This window comes from Polistes dominula, unplaced genomic scaffold (genome assembly GCF_049000335.1).
Source record: "Polistes dominula isolate Pdom_NZ unplaced genomic scaffold, Pdom_raw_medaka contig_31, whole genome shotgun sequence".
Taxonomy (NCBI): Eukaryota; Metazoa; Arthropoda; class Insecta; order Hymenoptera; family Vespidae; genus Polistes; species Polistes dominula.
In genome coordinates, this window is record NW_028300925.1 from 3,273,040 (window position 1) to 3,291,560 (window position 18,521).

Sequence of the window (18,521 nt, forward strand, 5' to 3'; positions counted from 1 at the left end):
CATTTGACTTACAGTTTATTGTGTGTGTGTATATATATATATACAGGATGATTCTTGGAACGGAGATAAGTAATAAAAAATTAACACAAATACATTAAACATGACAATTATTATATTTTTTTGCTACACCTGTCTTATGCAAATTTCAATTTTTTTTTCCTGTTTTTCTTTTTGATAAAGATGACGTATTAAAGCATCCACGTGTCAGTGTGGGATTTCTACATTGTAGAAACATTGTTCAAAAGTTTCTGACTAGTTTTAGTAAAACGTTAACAACACTGACATGTTCTCCTGTTTCTACGAAAATACCTGGCGCGAGATGAAAATATGAGATAAATAAACATTACATTTTTATATTTTTATCTAATGATGATGATTTTTAATCAAATTCATGGAAACATCGTAGTTCATTAAAAACACTTCTTTTATTCTTAATGTCATTTTATCACGTTTATTATCGTTCAATCTTAATCGAATAGATTAAACTTATCGATTTGCAACGATGAGATGTAATTTTTTTTATTGATTACAACACTATCTTACAATATATAAGTCTTAATTAAGTGTCACTTGAAAAATAAAATTCTAGTTAAGAGTTATTTTATAAATTGGGTATCAAAACCTTTTATAAATTTTCCACATACATACATACATACGTAGATCACACTCACATATATATATGTATATATGTATATACTTATATGATTTAACCACTTCCGAAAGATGATATTTACTTTATTGGAGAATAAAAGGGACTTTAAAACATACGCTAGGAACGTTATATCGTATTACCCACGGTTATATTGAATGCATTACATAATTTGTTAAGTTACATGGCCTCTTACGTCTATTCAAGTTGACAAAAGTCAATTAAAGACTATCATAAAATTTCTTTAACATTTAATAATGTAGAAATGTCATATAAAATAATTAATAACAATTATTGTTTCAATCATACAGTGGTATAACAAATTTTGCAATTTTTTACTACAAAATTTAATAAAAAAAAATGAAATATTTTAAGAAAATATTTCATAAACGTCATTCAAGGAGATTTTAATAGCTTTTCTTATCTTAATTGAAGAATTATCTTAGAAAATGATTAGTAAATATTGTGCATTAGAACATAAAATAGATTTCAAAATTAAAATATCATTTATTTCAATTTAGCTATTAAATATTTTTAATATTACCAATCAATCACCATTCATTTGAATCAAGGACATTGATTTATAATATTTTTTTTTCTGAATCATTTCAATTGATTAGAGATGAACAAACCTTTTTTTTCGTTCTTCCGTGTATGTATGTATGTATGTGTTTGTACAAATTAATACGTAAGTTTTTAAATGAACAATAATTTATTCTTTGTTTTTTTTTCTTTCTCATGTACTTTTTGTCCAAGATATAATTACTTTATTATGTTTCGTAGAAGATGATAGAAAAAAAGGTATCTCGTAACAAATTACGCAATGACTAGTAAAAATGTTATCTCATCATAAATTACGCAATCATAAGTAATATACAACAGTATCATGCAATTTATCTAGCATTGTAAACATTTTTCTAAATCATGAAAATGAGATACTATTTGATTGGTTAAACATACTTTACCTTATCTTTAAGTGAAATGGAAAAAACTGATAAGAAATGATTTACATCGATATAATTAATATATGTATAATAAAAGATAAAATATAAAAAAAACAGTTCATTGACTCGAATGAATGGTATCGATTCATAATATTCAATAAAACATAGAACGCCAATATTCAAAGATCATTGTACGCTTAGCATTTATAAATAGAAAGAGATAGTTAAAGTAAGACTTGCGTAATAAAACGTGAACATGTGTGTGGTGTGTGTGTGTGTAGTATATTCTCAACATAATCTCGACACAATCTATTTAATATCCATTATAATCCCCATATATGACATAACAATAGTATTGTGAACGATTTTCTGGCTAATACGAGTAACACTCGACGAGTTTATGAGCGAACCACCGTGTGTGGCTGCGGTTTTATAATGTAATGCGACCAATTTATTATGCATATAAATAGACTCTTATAATACGACATATATCTAATAGTTGAAATCTTGAAACAATTAAATTACGTAACAAATTAATTTTCTCGTAGATCAAATGTTCTCAAAAACCATAATAAAAAAGTCAATGTTAAAATCTTGTAGGAATGAATGAACAGATGTTTCATCAAAAAATAAAGTACCCATTTTGATTGATCCAAAAATCATAGGAAAAATAAGATGTCGACAATTTCGTAAAAATTTGCTTAAGCGTTTGAACTCTTAAAGTGTTCAGATATCAATATATAAGTTCTGTTAAAGTCCATCCTTATCGTCATAGTCGTTGTCATAGTCGTAGTCATAGTCGTATTGCAATTGTCGTGGACGATTGCGAGCACTCAAGTTGAATGCAGTCGTTACGTTTCTACCCTTCGTGGAAACTCGTCCCACGTCTACCATCCCCGATTGTCCTTTATATCCAGAAGACTCAATACTCTCATCCTCTCACTCCCCACACGTTGCTCTCTTTACCCTCATCCTCGAGTATTCTTTCTAAGAGAAAAAGGGAAAGATCTCACCCCCCACCACCACCATTCCATTCGTTCGTCGTTCGAGACAATTGTAGTATGGGCAAAAGAAAGAGTAAAGTAAAGAGGGCTAAGAGGTGTAGTTGTAGGACGAGACACCACCCTTATTACAACCTTCCTCTCCTAAAAACGTTTCATCGAGTGCAGTAAGTGATTCAAAATTATTGATTTAATTATTGTCTTGTTTGTTAAACATTTCTTTTTTTTATATATATATATTTTATTCTAATTTGCATATTTGTATTGCGTAATATTATCTAAAATATAAATCGAAAGATTGAAAATAAAATAAAGTATATGAAAAAAAGAACACAAAAAAAAAAACAATTTGATTACTTTACCAAGATTATCTTGAAAATTTTCCAAATGATCGTCTATGGGTAGAAGAGGGATGAAGGGTAAAGGGTAGTGGTGGTGGTGATGGTACTCTCTTGGAGTATATGCTTTCTATAAAGAACTTGGAGCTCATTGTCGTTATCGTTGCTGCACCCTCTTGCTGCAGGAAGTTAATCCAATCACCCAGTACGTCCGATCCTAGTATCCCTGCACAAAACTATACTACTACACAGAGTTGGTTGGTAGAATCTAAAGAAGAGGGAAAAAGAAGAAAAAGAAAATAAAAAAAACCTCAGAGAAAAAGAGAAGACGCTTTTTCGAAGTCAGTCAATTTCTCGTAGGATTCTTGCAATTTCCGTTATCTTTTCCCACAGAAAACGTATCTCCCAGGAGAATATCGCGATTCGATGATAATCTTCGTCCTAGTTGTCCGTGGTATTCGTCGTAAAGAGCGTGCCGTCGCCTCTATCCGAATAAAAGGAACGGCGGGAGTGTTGATAAAAGAAACGAGAGAAATTCTTTCTCACGATCACGATCACGATCACGAGTTTGCTTAGATTTACATGCTCTCCATTTGGTTATTTTTTTTTCTTCTTCTTTTTAACACCAGTAGCCACATCACTTGCTGACAACCTGCCGCCACCACCACTACCATTACTAATACTTCGTCGTCATGGTAACGTTGCAAACCTGAAGAAAGAAAAAAGTGAAAAATCAAGTAGGATCTCTTTTTCTTTCCTAACCCTCCTCCTACCAAGCACCTCTTCATTCTTCCCCATTCTCCACCACACCCCACCCCATCCCACCCCACCCGTTGATCACATCCATCTTAGGAAATTCTTTCCACTCGAGAATTCGATCCTCTTCCCATATATATACGTCATCATTACGTTCTTCAGCCTATCCCCTTGGATCGTGCAATTAAATTCTCGCGGAAAGTTCGTCGTTCGTTCGTTCGTTCGTTCATTCGTTCGTTCATTCGTTCATTCGTTCGTTGTTCCCATCGTCTTCCTCTTGAAAAAAAAAAAAGTGTGCCATTCTCGAAGCGCGTTTGATTTTGAACGATCGACAAAATCCTTCTGTTGAGAATCTTTTCTAAAATTCTTCGTTACCCTTAACGACGACTATCAACTACTACTACTACTACAACAACGATTACGAAGACGATTACATTAACGGCGTATGAATCGACGATGCAAAATCGAACGAACACGTTGTCAGGGTTTTTCTTTTTTTTTCTCTAGATGGTAAACCAGTATGCGTATACATATATACGATTTTGCACGATATTTCCTAATGATTCTTCGAAAGCTCCAAATGATCGATAACTTTAAACGAAGACCCATCCCCCATCTCCAATTTAATGGATCATTCGTCAAACCAATTAATATTATCATCAGAGTTCTTTTATATTTCTAATGAAAACTTTTATCATCGTTTTCGATTACACGCTGACAAATGGATAACAATAAACGTTGAAGAAATGAGTACAAGGATCGATAGCCTATTTTATTTTAGTTGTTTTTTTTTTCTGTTTGAGCATAGTTCTCTTAAAAAGATTCGCCTTGGCAATGGTACGAACGATGTACACACATACACACATATATACACATTCCTAGAGTTCGGTTAGACGTATAGTATACATTAATGGATTATCGTAGATTTCAAATAGGAAGGATGAAAAATGTTGCGGTATTGCAGGCGAACACGTTTCTATAGGTTGATCCTTTTCCTCGCGAAAGAGGCTTAAACGCTTACCTTGCGATTCAGAAAATCCTTCTTTTTCGACCTTCCGCGAAATCTAAGCCGGAAAACTAAAGTTTCCGTCTCCGTTTCTTCTACACTTTCGGACCTTTTCCTAGCGGACTTTTTGAAGTAACCTACATATATATATGTATATATATCGTCTATCTTTGAACCCAACCGAGACTATCTAAACTCTTGGATACCAGAGTCAAAACCCTATCGACTGTTAGCGATCTTTACCTTTCAAACTAATCTCTAACAAAACACACGTTGTTTTTGTGAATTTTAAATAAACTTTCGAAGAAGAAAGAAGATTGTAAAAAAAAAAAAAAAAAGAGGAATTCAAGAATAAAATGTGAAAGTGAACAGTTGATTATAAAAACAACGACTAAAGTAAAGAATCGAGATGAACATACACGCATTCCGTAAATTACTTTTCATTCTGTACTTCTTGCTTGTATTTCACATGGAATGCATTAAAATCTGGGTAGAGGTATTCCCGTGTTAGATAGGACCGTGAAATCGACTACTACTATATTGTAGTAGTAGTAGTAGTAGTAGTAGAAGGTTGAAATAACTTACATGAGAGAAGAGAGATACAACGTACGACAATAGAGAGAAAAGCATGTTTGGTTTTGCCCGTCAGCCGAGTAGTATCGTATTACCTACCGTACCGTACCTACCGTACCTACCGTCGTACGGCCAACACGTTAAATGAGTTCTGCATATAACAGGGAATATCGTAAATTCACAACCACTAGGATAGCATTAACCTACGCTTGACTGGATGAGTGCTAGAATATAATCGAGCCGACTCGACCTGAAGATGACGTCCGGGATATTCTCATCGGGGTATGGTGTGCTTTAACCATTATCACTATAGAAAGAGACACTCTCTCACCCTTCTACCCTATAAAACCGTTAGATTATCCATGATATCCTATGATTAATATTACTGGTAGTAGGGATGGTGGTTCGGTCCACCTATCCTATCTTACATCCTACACCAATCCTCATCGATTCTTGAATTAAGAAAGAAGACACCCAAACCTAACTCTCGTGGTATCATTTGTTACATGATGAAAGCTCACATTTATATTAATATATCTTTTTATAAAATAATTTTTTTCATAAATAAATTTTTATTACGAACAAGCATTGAAATATTGCTTCATATTTTAATGATATTCGTCATAGATGTGTCTATTAACTCTTTAAAATAATTAAAAGTTCTTATTATTATTATTATTATTATTATTATTATTATTATTATTATTATTATTATTATTATTGATAAGCGCGTTTTATTATGCCAAGTTAAAAGATGCTTATAGCATAATAATAGTAGTAGTAGTAGTAGTAGTAGAAAAAGAGTAATCGGATCGAATAAATGGCGTAAATAATTTATTTCGGGAACAATGGGGGCTTCTCTATTTCTCTCTTTCACGGTTAACGCTCTTTTAAAAGTGGAAGAAGTAGACGTTAATAATCGTTTGCACGAACGACAAAGTCTTAATGGGTAGTCGATAATCTTCGACTTGAGCCTCGGCGTTCTTAAGCGTATCGATTAACGCCATTAATATCTCGACGTCTTTTACTTCCATTTTCTCTTCTTCTTCTTCTTCTTCTTCGTAGATTCGTTGGTTGCTCGTTCATGAGATACAGAGCTACGTTTTAAAACGAAGTAACGTTTTAGTCCCTTGCAACTAGAAGTTTCGTAAAGGAAATTAAGCAGACCGAACCCGATAACTTATTGCATCGTAAGGGGAGTACTGAAAAGGCTAAGAAAAAGAACAAGAAAAAGAAAAAAAGAAGTATCAAGCCTCTCTCTCTCTCTATCTATCTATCTATCTCTCTATCTCTCTTTTTTCCCTAGGATACGAGATCCTGAATTGAAAATAAATTTAATAATAGACGCACGGATATCGAAAACCATTATTACGTTAAGGGAGTACTTCCAGAAGGAGGTCTGTGTAAAGATTGAAATTTTGCATATCTGTTATCGATTGAGTCCGTAACTTATTTACTTTACGAACTGGCCCGGATATTTCCTAGGATTAATACTTTGAATTTTGCACAAATTGCATTCAACCACGTTTGACCTCTATCTTACTTTCTGCTTCTTCTTCTTTTTTTTCTACTTCTTCTTCTTCTCAAAAGTAATTTGATTTTCAACACCGTTCGGTGTGCTTTTTTTTTCCTTCGAATTAATCAGACGAATAAATTCGATCCTCCTCCTCCTCCTCCTCCTCCTCCTCTGGCATTGATGTTCTCAATCGAAAGGATGTCACAAGACCTTTATCCTAATTACATAAACTATGAATCACTATGCATATATTACGAAAGGAAAACACATTTGTCAGATCATCGAAGAAGAAGAAGAAGAAAGCAACCCTTTTCGTCGATTCGTCGTGGTAGTCAACCTTAACTTTAACGAGTAATTAGGAAATGTGACACGCGATAGGATAGGGATTAAATTCTCTCATCCCATTGTTACTTCGTCGCTTTCTGATTTTCCTTCAACGGCTTAACGCTTTAATCTGTTCCGTGCCGAGAAAGTTTTGTTCGTTGGATTTTCACGAAAAGGGATGATTAGGGGGGGGGACAAAAGTGGGAGGTGTGGGGGAGGAATTAGGAGGAACGAGAACAAAGGTTGCTCTCGAGGGGGGAAGGGGGAAGGGTGGTTGTGGGACTGGGGTTGGGACTGGGAGTGAGAAGATACCCTCGTGTTTGGAATAATAATTGTTGTGGTTTGGAGATATCGTTAAAACGTGCCCAAGCATATTAAGGCGTTGCAGATAATTGTACGTTTATTGATTCTGAAGGCTTGCTATCCTCTTTGAGAGATTATATCACGTGATACGTCTTGTCTAAACGTTTCCAAAAGAACCTGAATAAAAAAAAAAAAAAAAAAAAAAAACAAGAAAAAGAAGATAAAGTTGATTGTTTGTTTGATCAAAATCAAAAAGAATGTGTTCAGTTTTTATATGAAATATTTCTAACAATTTAGAAAATCAATTTGCAAATGATCGTGTCGTATTGATAAATCTAAATAAAAATTCGTACGATAGACGAAGTAAGACTTTCTTAAAAAAAAAAAAGAAAAGGGGGACAAAGTTAGGGTAATAATATTTGAGAAAAAGAAAAAAAAACAACTGAAAGCACAGATTTCGGCTTACCGGTTGACCTAGTATCTTGATCAAAAGGTAAAAGTACGAAGTAAAGGAATATCATACTGCTACGATGGTGGTAGTGGTAGATGTAAAGTTAAAGTGTGTGCCCCTGCCCTTAATACAACTCTGACTACTACCTTTTAACAACCCTACGAAAATGTAAGAACTAAAAAAAAAGGAAAAAAGAGAAACAACAACTACTAGTACTAGTACTGCGAGCATTACTCGTCTTGTTTCAACGCCAAAGGAAAATTCGTAGACGCCAAAGACGACGACGACGACGACTACGACGACTACGACGAAGTCGGCAAAGTCGGCGACGGCGACGATTTACAACCATCTGATTCGACGCCATAAAGGATTCCAAAAGAGGATACGCTAAAGTATAGCATGGTTGGTGTTGCTGTTGCTAGACCAACGGCGAATAGTTGTATAATATATATAAATGTGTATGTTTGTGTGTGTGTGGGCAATGTAGTTTCTTATTTACGAGAGATAAGTTATAAAAAGACCAAAAAAAAACTAGATTTGGCCGTTTCACGAAACTGAGAGAAAGAGAAAGAGAGAGAGAGATAACACTCCAAGTTATTTATATCTTTTAGTTGTCCCTTTAAGAAAATCTTAATCTATCTGTTAACTATAATTCATAGTCAGCAAGTTAGTAGTAGAATCTTTTTCTCGAGAGTTTTCATCGCTCATTTCCTTACGGTATGTACACCTTTTCCGGATCCTAAATTTTTTCGTGCCACGGCTATTTATCACTAAACCCAAAAGAGTACTACTAACACCAGAGCACATCAGCCTTTTCTTTCACATATTTTCCTTCGTTCCTTTAACCTTTTCTTCGTCTTCTTCCTCCACCACTTCCTCCACAGTATTTTCATTTTCTTTTTTTCTATCTTCTTTCATTCCTTCTCCCTCTCCACACCCCCCCCCCCCTCTCTCTCTCGAATCGTTTCCGGTTTTTTGTTTTTTTTTCTTTTTTTATACTCGGGAAGATTTTGTTTGTATCAAACTCTTGCTTGCTTATCGTAGGAACTTAAAAGATGTACGAAAGGGACGAAAGAATTAAGTTTCTAGTGAGAAACGGACCCTTATGGCAAGAAAATAGTTGAGAGAGAGAGAGAAAGAGAGAGAGTAAGAGGAAGAAAAAAAAGAAGAAGAAAAAGAAAATGACGAGGTGTAGGAAGAAAAGGATAAGAAGGTAGAAGGGTTGTACCTAAGGAATATCACATTTTTCGAAGATGCCGAGCTCCGATGACACGAGAAAGAACGTCGCATCGGTATCTACCTATCTCTACCCTTATTCTCTAACCTTACTCACCTAACTTCTATCCTATTTTTACGCATTTTTTTTCATTTTTTTTTCATTTTCTTTTTTTTCATCTTTTTTTCTTTTTCTTCTTCGACGCGCGGAAGATTAAACTCCGTGCTTTTTATAACAACGTGCAGAGTGAAGAGCCCTACCGTGTATACCTACCTACTTACCTTTCTCACGCGAGGCTATTTACCAACTTGCCATGTATATCGAACGATATACTTTTCCCTCTCCCTTCAACCCTTCCTCTCTTATTTTCTTCTCTCTCGTTCACTCCCTAGAGAGGGATAGAGATAGCAGGAATTTTATTATGAGATTGCACGAGAAGAGATAGGCATCGTACTGTGGTAATTCGTTAAAGTTGTCACCTAACTGTTAAATATACTAACGTCATTTTTACACTTAGTAAAATAATAATAATCGATATTGTGACCAACACAAATATAATGAAGAAAATAAATATATTGCACCTATAACTCAATGATATATATTTAAACTTGATAATAAATTGACTAAACTGATTTATATTTATATAAATATAATTATTAAATTTATATTTTATTAATATTAATAATTTATTATATATATATATTATTATATTTATAATATTATTATTATTATATATATTATACTATTATTATATTATTATTATTATTATTTAAAATTTATATATTATATTATATTATATATAATATATTTATTTATTATTATATATATAATAATAATATATATTAAATTTATTTTATAATATATATTTAAAAAAAAATAATATATAATAATAATTATATAATATATTATATATATTATATTAATATTAATAATAATATTATTATTAATTTATATTTAATAAATATATATTTTATTTTTTGGTGTGGAAGTGGGTGGGTGGAATTGAACAAACTCTGATATTAAAAGAACATTTAATTAAATAAAAATATGAAAATGATCAATATTCAGGGGTGTATACCTTTTAATGAATTTCATTAAATGAATTAAATAATTTTATATATGTCGATTTTTGATCGCATTACACGATTAATTTATTTTATATATTATTTATATATATACCAAGTATATAGATAAATCCTTTGGAACGTCGTCGTTCATCTTTTTAAAGCTTTTTAACGCTTCTCAGTGAAACACCTTCTTTTCGTATTATTTTTTTGTATTTTTTTTGTAACCATCTTCCGTCAGCAAAAGCTCGGCATGCACCGGCGCGTCTCTTGGCACGACTTATACCGGACCGGTCCGGACCGGACCAGAACGGACTAGACCGGACCATACCGTATCTCACAGCTTTTACCGGTGAAAAATCTTCACCGTTGATTCTTATTTTAGAAAATTTTCAGACAAATTTTTTTCTTTCCTTCTTTCTTTCTTTCTCACTTTGTCCTTTTATCGGACGAGCACGTAAACGGGAAATTACATTTTTCTTTCTACCTGGCGTATATAGCTACGTGTCTTCCGTAACTTTCGTTCTATAAAAAAAAAAAAAAGAAGAACAAAAAAACGAATGAAAAAGTATGGGATAATCTAAAATCATTGATACAGGGTGTACAACTTCTTTTTTTTATCCTTATACTGTCGTTTGACGTTGTAAATCTCTTTTTACATATTATCTTTTATCAGATAACATCTCTTGTAGAGATTTATTCTCATTAAATGATAAAACAAAACAAAAATAGAAAAGAAAATAAAAAACGATTGCTCAGAAGTGTCCAACTAGATGAAAAAAACATTCTTTGATGCCAACACGCATACGAAAAAAATTTATCTCTCTTTCTCTCTCTCTCTCTCTCTCTCTCTCTCTTTCTCTCTTTCTCTCTCTCTCTCTTTTTCTCTCATGTTTTCTTTCTTTCTCTATTATGGAAAGTATCCGTACGAATAAAATGTGTTTGGTAGTAAATGAAGCAACGTAAAAGGGCCAAGAATTGTAGCACACACACACACACACATACACAGATACACGCACACACATCTGGAGAAAACTCGTTTCCAAGGGAATCGCATGAACTCTGGCGTCCAGTCAAAAATCATATCTCATTTTTGGGCGAAAAACGTCTGTCTTTCTCTCTCTCTTTCTCTCTCTCTCTCTTTCTCTCTCTCTCTCTCTCTTTCTTTCTTTTTTTTTCTTTTCCTTGTTCGCAGCTCGGTGCACGAGCAGCAGTATTACCAGCATGGAATGGGAAAAAATTATGCAGCTAATCAAGAATCGCGCGTCTGTCGGTCCCTAACGCGATATATCACGGAAGGTTCCAACGCGAGAAATGGTCGGGGATTGGTCGACAGGTCGGATGGGTGATTTCAACGAAATGTTGAGAGAGAGAGAGAGAGAGAGAGAGAGAGAGAGAAAGAGAAGGTTTTAGAGGGGAAAGGAAAAGGGTCTACCTTCTGAAATGGTAGTCGACTTGTGCCTTTCCTATCCAACACCATCACCAACACCATCACTACCACTAGCACCACTATCATCCCTGCCACCTTCCATGCATTTAACTTTACGAGGCACCATCGCTCATAGAATCTTCGCTACGATCTTTTGCTAGACCCCCTTGGGAGCTTCTGTATGAGGGAGAAAAATGTTCGACCTAGGTGGATCGATGAGTTTGCATTAAACATCCAGAGACCGGGATTTCTCGTACTAACGTTACACGTTACTCGTTTCGTATCACTCGTGTCCAATGATTTTTGTCTAAATCTTTTCTAAATCTCTATAAAATATTTTTGAAGTGAAAACTTCTTTAGAATGGGAGTGATCTGAAAAGTAAATAAACGGAAACGGAGCTATGTAACGAAGCTATGAAACGGCTGCCATACTAAATAATGAGAGAAAAAGAGACAAACATAGGATTTAGAATGCGAGGGAATGAGACGAAATATAGCTATACAGTTTTTCCTATTCTCGGTCTCCTCTTTATGCTATGCTTCGTAGTTATCGCTCCTGGTTGTATATGTGTGTGTTTGAGTGCGACTGCATACTACAAAGCGTAAACACACATATTCTTTCGATACTCGAAATGTTTGTAGGTAGGAGCGATAGAAGGGTAAAAGAATAAACAGAGATAAGCACGTAGGTATGCGACAAAAGTATAAGGTCCAAACGAGCCGACGGTCTACATAAACAAAGAAGGTGCGTGGTATGTTTTTTTTTTACCAAACGTGTCATTTCTTTTCTATTTAAAAATGTTTCTATTTTATTGAAAAATTACTATTAAAATATTTATTTCGCAAATATTATAATTAACAATTATAAAATATATAGAATATAGTAATTGTATTGTCTGCAATATTTTACAAAAAAAAAATTGATTATAAGATACATAAGAGAAAAAGAATTAGACAACATTGTTGAATATTTTTTATATAAATATCCAAAGACATGTATTTTAATTTTAATGTTTGCGTATTTAGGAAATTTATACTAATTTTTCAAGAAAATAGAAAAGTTTGTAAATACAAGAAACTCGATTGCGAGGCTTTTTAACGAGGCTTGTTTACGAGACTCTTCTACGAGGCCTAATTAAACACTCTCTACGTACTTATCGGAAAGACCCTACGGACTTATCGGAAAGACCCTACGGACTTATCGGAAAGACCCCTGGACTTATCTGAAAGACCTTACGGACTTTTCGGAAAAAACCTCACTACTTTTCGAAAAAAAACCTCGAGGTGTTTACTACACTAACAGATGTGTTTAGTTACCATGCATTTTGTAGTTACCAGAAGCATCTCGTCTCATTTCTTTGAATTGAGAACTTGCTTACTGTGTAATATGTTATCTATTTTTATATGTTATCAATAAAACGTATAATAATTTTTGAATGTGATAACAATAATATAATAATAATATCATAACAAATAAACCCTACAATTATCCTACTCCTGATATTCTGCAGGTGTCTCATTCTCTCGAAACTTAGATTTTCGAAGGTTTCACTTCTAACACGTGTAATCTGCCCACATGATATTTATTTTATTCTAAAATAAAGTTGAACAGAATTTCTTATCTTCTCACCGTCCATCATATCTTTTTAGTTTGTGTAATAATAATAATTATTATTATTAATTGGCATTAGGAACTCAAAAATTCATTGCTGCAAATTCCAAATTTTTCCAGTGTTCCCATCCCTGAGCTTGACCCTTCCATTCGCGGTCCTCGTAACCTGAACTGGTTGATTCACCTTAAACTTTGGTTGATTCACTTATATAAACCAACCAAATTAAATTATACACCACATACTAATTTTTATATCTTCCAATTTTTCATGTACACTTTTAATCATAGCAAATATAATTTAATAAAAAGACGATACAGAGCAAAAGAAAGACACTTTCGGGAAAAGCATGAGAGGTGAGATGGATGGATTTCTTTCTTTTTTCTTTTCGGTAGGCTCCCTAGGCTTCTAGAGTACGTGCGACTTGAGTTTGAACTAAGTGGAAAAGAAAAGAAAAAAAAAAGTAGCTGGAAAAGAAGAAAAACGAGGACGATGGGGTCGGTTGGGTGGGTGGGTGGTTCGTTGCTGCTGCTGTTGCCTGCCGACTACGATGACTATGGTGTGTGGTGGAAAAGGTACGGGTAGACTCGCCCAGGGCAGTAATAATATCGGGAAGGTCGAGCTTATACTGCGGTGAGGTTTTCCCAATAGTTCGAAGCCTCGAACTTTCTGACGAAGTTGTGAAGCTTTAAAGCGAAAGCTTTAACGGGGTTTCGCGCCTGACGAAACTCTTTTTTCCCTTCCCATGTTACTGCGAACTTGCGTGCCTTTCTATGTATATATATGTGTGTGTGTATGTGTATAAAGTATAAGTAAAGAGTCGACGTTTTCTCGCCCTTATAGTTCGAACTATATCTTAGAAAAAGGGGTGGAAAAAAAAGAAGAAAAAAAAAAAGATATGTTCGAAAGGAATACCAATGGTATTAACTTCCATAGCGAATGTACTTATAACGGAATTCTCATATTATAAAAGTTCTCGGACTTTGGTCTTCTTACTTTTTTCTATTTTTTCTATTTTTTTTTTTTTTTTTTCTTACTTTCCTTAGATCGGGTTGAAATTTTTCAACCGCCCCCAGCGCGTTTCGAGTATTAGTAGTTTCGACAAAGAAAGGTTTCATTACAACGTATTTCATTGTATCGTCAAGAAAAGATCGTTATCGAAGTCTCTTTAATGGTCATCCTTTATCGAACCGTGTGCTCCCTTTTTCATTTTTTTTTATTTTTTATTATTATCCTAAAAAAAAAAATTGATAAAAGTGTTAAGAAGCCGTTTGTACACACGAGACGAGACCTACTTTTCACTTACGATTTTTTCTTCTTTTTCTCTTTTCTATCTTTCTTTCTCTCTTTGTATGAATCAACTGGGCTATGTTGCACAAGCAGAATTCATAACTTTTTAGAGGATAGATTACAAATACTTTTTCTTCTCTTTTTTAACAACAAAGTAAAGTAAATGGACAAAGTGACAACGGAGATTATGCAACGACGTCGTTTTGTCTCGAATCAAAGATGAAAACTTCACTCGGTATAATGCGTACCACTAATTAATTATTATTATCCCATTCTATGGGGGTGAGTAGGTATATAATTCTAGAAATTAATATACTGTCTGGAATAATTCGTGCGTTGGTTAGTGTGAAAACGTGCCGTGCAGCCACTGTGAAAATAAATTTTAATAATGAAACGACTATGACTGATTATAAACGTACGCACAAATGCACGCACGCACGCACAAATTCACTCAAGCACGCAAGGAATATATATATATATATATATATATATATATATATATATATATATATTCGTTGCTCGTTAAAAATTAACAATTACGTTATGCGAGAAGTTGACATGGATTTTAACATCGTCCAAGCTGAAAATTAATAGGTACGTTTGTTTAACGAAAAACGTCGTCTAATATCATTTATCAAAGTGTCTACGACACACACGTATAATTATTCTTTGCTATCAAAATTATTCACCAATTAAAAGTAACGATTCTTTATACATATATATTATACTAGGGGTGCCCTGCCACGCGTTGATGTGGCTCACAATCAGTTCGATACACTCGTCTTTAAGTCAACGAATTACCTTATACCGCCATCTGTTAGAATGATATAAACTATCCTATCTTTCAAGTTGGATGAAACTGCACAACGTGTGTAAAATTTTATTAAAATCCGTTCAGTAGTTTAGGAGTCCATTGCGAACAAACAACGTGACACGTAATTTATATATATTAAGATAATTTAATATTATTTACAGATTTGACGATCAAAGAATTGAATTATTCTAAAAGAAAAGGAAATTAATTGTTAAAACGAATTCCGTGTTAAAGAATTGGTACGATATTGATAGGTTGTGTTGTATATGTCCTCTCATCGTTGTATACGTGTGTCAAAAACGAATTAGGCGGCTTGAAAATCCATTTGAAATCTCGGCTAAATAGAGTAAATCAGGACATGCAATTACAGAAACATCGTTTCACCGTCGCAAGCTCTCTCCAAGAAAAGGGTCGGCAAACATTTCGGTCACGTCGAAGTGTAATGGTCAGTAAATAACAAATAACTCCCGACTAACTCTGGACTCGGAGCTTCTTCTTCTTCTTCTTCTACTTCTTCTACTTCTTCTACTTCTACTACTACTACTACTTCTATTTCTTTTTCTTCTCGTTCTTCATTGAGAGAAACGGCCGTAGCTATTTCAAGTTCCGCGGAGTATACGCAGCGCACGCGGTGTGCTTTCTTAAATTCTCTCGACACTAGTTAAAGGAAACTCCAAATTTTTCCAACTACTGTTCTTTCGTTTCTTTTTTTTTCTTTTCTTTTCTTTTTTTTCTCTCAAACCGATATCTCAAACAAAGCTTATTTGATTTCTAATATAAATTCATTCTACCTTCTAAGTATCCACTCATTTTCTATTCCACGTCTTAAAAAAAAAAAAACATAAATCGTAATTTTAATATAGAAATACCAAAATGAAAATAGCTGACGAAGAAAAAGGGCGTGAAGGTATCTTTTGGTTAAAGCGGAAAGAAATAGATGAATTTCGCTAAAGGTTTGAAACTTATCCACCTGAAAACTGGAATCGAAATTTCTAACAAGTCCAAGAAGTTTGTCTCATCTTCTTATTGTAACTCGAAGGGTTTCGAGTCAAATGTCCTGCCCAACTACGACACCCCACATACGTTCACGCCAACCCCTTAGAATCCTGCTATCGCTCACAACGACCCTTCGTGATCCCCGTACCCACGGTCGCACGTACATCTTGCTCTACATGCGAAAGGGTAAGGGTTTATTCTACAGGGCTTTCTCCTTTCTTCTTCTACCACAGGATTGGCCCTTTTCTCTTTCTCATTTTCTTTTACTTTGTGAACATTTTTGGAGAAAAAGGTACGTAAACTTGACCATTAACTTCGAATGAATCCCTGCTATATTTCCACATTACTCGCACGGATTGACCCAAAAATACTTCATCCATAATAAATATCTACCTTATCTGCGGTATGAAGGTCTCGTGTTATTCGATGGAATATCGATCAATTTAAAGTTAGCAAAAGTGGAAGTTTGGTAGGACGATTTCAAAGGGAACTCATCGAAATGAATGCTTGTCCGACTATCGAGAGAGTTCGTGTCTCGACCCAGAAGTACCATACCAGAAACTTTACGTTGAAATATTTCCGATTTCACCCTAGTTGTCCTACATATTTACACGCGTACACTTATATAAGTATGTACCTATTTATATATACATATATGTCAAGTAATCTCATCATATATTCGATTGAGAATTAGTTGAAACAAATGTTGGTTAATTGGATAGTTTAATTATTTGACTAAACTTATGTTTCATATGACACGTAATAATATACAATTCATGTCACGAAGAAACCGGTATTATTTCAAACCTAGGCAACAGAACGTAACCATGCCGTCGTCAACTTCTCGGTTCTTGCCCTTTTATCTCACGATTCTTTTTAGCAAAGTGTAAACATGTAGTTGAGAGAGAGTAAGAGAGAGACTGCGAAAGTTTCGTGAGCTGTCCGGATTCTCTCTCGTATTCGCGAGCTTGCTATACTATTACGTTTTGCTTTTTGTTCCTGGTATACAGAAGGTACAGTACACTCCGCAAACATCTCTCGAAACGTGCAATTTCACATGGATTACAATACAAACACCTTACACTGCGATTATTTGCTTTATCCAATTTACTTTACGATTCACAACCGCGACCCCTTTCACTTGGAGAGCAACTCTCTCTCTCTTTTTCTTTCTCTCTCAAAGAAAAGATTATTAATATCTTCTTTTTATAAACTTTTACAAAGAAATACTTTAATAATGGAATTTCCAAAAGTCGTAAAGTGAAAGAAAAAATGGGGGGGGGGAACAAGAGAGACTTTAGATTTTAACGTTTCAATGTGAAACGCGAAATAATCTCGTAACGTTGCACTTTTTGAAAGATGGCCAAGAAAATTTGTACTCGTGTCAGAAAGCAAATATTAAATGATAAGAAGAATTTGTAGAATAGAAAATATAAAGAGAAAATTTTCCTAAAAGAAAAATTTCAGTGACATAAACTGCAACGAGAGATGAGCGTGTGTAACACATGGTGAATACACGCGTTCACACAAGGGAAAATCTATTTACGTTGACTCTATTTACGTAACATGTGCGGTACCCTGTGTAAACCATCCAGCTAATAGAATATATCCATGGATTTGCCCCCCGAGGAAACATAAGGGGTTCAGAACCCGTGACTGGTAACTATCCCACTGGTAGGTTGGTAGGTTGCTAGGTATATCGTTATCGCAAACTCACCTTGCTCTTTCTCTACCTCGTTTTCCTCTTTCCATGGTTCGAAACTTAACAATGCAGCAATAGCAGCAACAGCAACAGAGGCAGCAGCAGCAGCAGCAGCTAGCGGTGCCTGGCACTGCTTCCTTCACCCTCTTCTTCACCCCTCCTTCACGCCGTTACCATAATTGCTAGGAAGACCCCCCCGTCGACCGTTAAATCTTCTCGTCCTATAATCTTCCTAGCTTTTCTCCGTGTCACGCGATTTATCCTTGTCTTTCCCTTCAATTCCCGATTGAATCGATTAACTCCATTTCCCTCAGCCCCTTCACCACCACCCTTCTCTCTATCTTTCTTTTTTATCGATCAATTTTCGTTATTCGGAATGATCATCTCAATTGACTCGACAGATACTTCAAAATGATTTTACTTTTTTTCTTTCTTTTCACATTCAACTCCTAGTTTCTATAAACAACTTTTTCATACTTACTTTCAAAATGATTTCAATAGAAATATTATTAGCATCATCTATGTCTTAATAGTTTTAT

General features: G+C 34.3%; 1 protein-coding gene across 26 annotated transcripts in view; it reads left to right on the forward strand.

Moving 5' to 3' along the window:
• The window catches only part of LOC107073907 (lachesin), a 168,922-nt gene that overhangs the window by 39,692 nt on the left and 110,709 nt on the right, over positions 1–18,521 (forward strand). The gene's annotated exons all lie outside the window — the stretch shown is intronic.